Source organism: Mustela lutreola, chromosome X, assembly GCF_030435805.1.
Source record: "Mustela lutreola isolate mMusLut2 chromosome X, mMusLut2.pri, whole genome shotgun sequence".
Taxonomy (NCBI): Eukaryota; Metazoa; Chordata; class Mammalia; order Carnivora; family Mustelidae; genus Mustela; species Mustela lutreola.
In genome coordinates, this window is record NC_081308.1 from 56,914,727 (window position 1) to 56,916,910 (window position 2,184).

General features: G+C 33.7%; 1 non-coding gene across 1 annotated transcript; it reads right to left on the reverse strand.

The window, feature by feature from the left end:
• Positions 1–787: 787 nt before the first annotated feature.
• LOC131822282 (U6 spliceosomal RNA) lies at positions 788–894 on the reverse strand. Its single transcript, XR_009350162.1, has one exon. It is a non-coding gene; the product is annotated as a U6 spliceosomal RNA (small nuclear RNA).
• Positions 895–2,184: the final 1,290 nt, after the last annotated feature.

Consider the following 2,184-nt stretch of genomic DNA (forward strand, 5'->3'; position numbering starts at 1 on the left):
AATAAATAAGATGTGGTATATATGTACAATGGAATACTATGCAGCCATCAAAATAAATGAAATCCTGCTATTTGTGATGACGTGGATGGAACTAGAGGGTATTATGCTTGGCGAAATAAATCAATCTGAGAAAGACATCTATCATATAATCTCCCTGATATGATGTAGTGGAGATGCAACATAGGCGGTTTGGGGAGTACGAAAAGAAAAATAAAAGAAGATGGGATTGGGAGGGACACAAACCATAAAACACTGAATCTCACAAAACAGACTGAGGGTTGTTGGGAGGAGGTGTGTTGGGAGAGGATGGTGGGGGTATGGACATTGGGAAGGGTATGTGCTATGGTGAGTGCTGTGAAATGTTTAAACCTGGTGATTCACAGACCTGTACACCTAGGGATAAAAACACATTATATGTTTATAAAAAATTTTTTTAAATCCATCAAAAGAAACACATATTGCAAGCCCAGAGCTAATCTCATATTCAATCAAAAAAGTTTGAAAGTTTTCCCCTTAAAGATCAGAAACAAGACAAGTGTGTCCACTTTCATTACTCTCATTTGACATAGTACTGGATGTCCTAGCCAGAGAAACAAGGAGCACAAAGAAATAAAAGACTCCAAAAAAAATGGAAGAATTAAAATTTTCTTTTTTTGGATAACATGAACTTACATGTAAAAAAATCCTAAAAACTTCACAAAAAAATTTGAATAAACAAATTTAGTAAAGCTGCCAAATACAAGATCAATATATAAAAGACAAGAATTTTGTTTTGTTTTGTTTTGTTTTTAATATGGAATGCTTCCCAGTTTTTCATGTCATCCTTGTTCAGTGATCATGCTAATCTTCTCTGCATCATTCCAATTTTAGTATATGTGCTGCCAAAGTAAGCACAAGACAGGAGCATTTTAACACTCTAATGATGAACTATCTGAAAAAATAAAGAAAACAATCTAATTCACAATAGCATCAAAAATAATAAAATACTTAGGAAAAGATTTAACTAAGAACATGAAAGATCTGTACCCCATAAACTATGACATTGATAAAGAAATTGAAGGAGATACAAATGGAAAGATAGCTCATATTTATGAACGGTAAGAATTAACATTGTTAAAATGTCCATACTACCGGAAACCATCTGTAAATTCAATTCCTATCAAAACTCCAATGTTAGGGGTGCCTGGGTGGCTCAGTGGGTTGAGCTGCTGCCTTCGGCTCAGGTCATGATCCCAGGGTCCTGGGATCGAGCCCTGCATCAGGCTCTCTGCTCAGCCCGGAGCCTGCTTCCTCCTCTCTCTCAGCCTGCCTCTCTGCCTGCTTGTCATCTCTCTCTGTCAAATAAATAAATAAATAAATAATCTTTAAAAAAAATCCAATATTATTTTTTTACAGAAGTAAGTAAAGAATCCTAAAATTTATATGAGACCATAAAAGACAACAAATAATCAAAGCAGTTCTGAGAAAGAATGAAGAAGAGAAATTACACTTCTTGATTTGAAATTATACTACAAAGCCCTCATGCTCAAAACAATAAAGTATACTGGCATAAAAACTGACCAATAAGCAAGTAGAACAGAATTGAAAGTCCAGAAATAAATCCTTTCCTGCAGTCACCTAATATTTGACAGGGGCCAACATATGTAATGGGTAAAGATAATCTGTTCAATAAATGATATTTAAAACTGAATAGTCACATTCAGGGGTGGAGTAAGGTGGTCAAAGGGTACAAACTTGCAACTATAATATGAAAAAGTTCTGGGGATCTAATATACAGCATGAAGTTCATAGTTAATAATATATACATACTTTTTTATTGTGCTTCCCTTATTAAACTCTGCATATATCACCTTCTTACAAGTTGAAAGTTTATAGCAATCTTGTATAAAATAGGTCTGCTGCCACCATTTTTCTAACAACATTTGTTCATTTTGTGTCTCTCTGTCACATGTTGGTAATTCTTGCAATATTTCAAGTTTTCTCATTATTATTGTATTTGTTATGGTGATCTGTGATTGGTAATTATGACCCACTGAAAACTCAGGACTAGTTTAATTAAGGTATATACATTGTTTTTCTTTAAAGACATAATGCTTTTGAACAGTACAGTATAGTGTTTATTTTTTATATGCACTGGGAAACATAATTTTTTATATGCACTGGGAAACGAAAAAAAAAAAACAA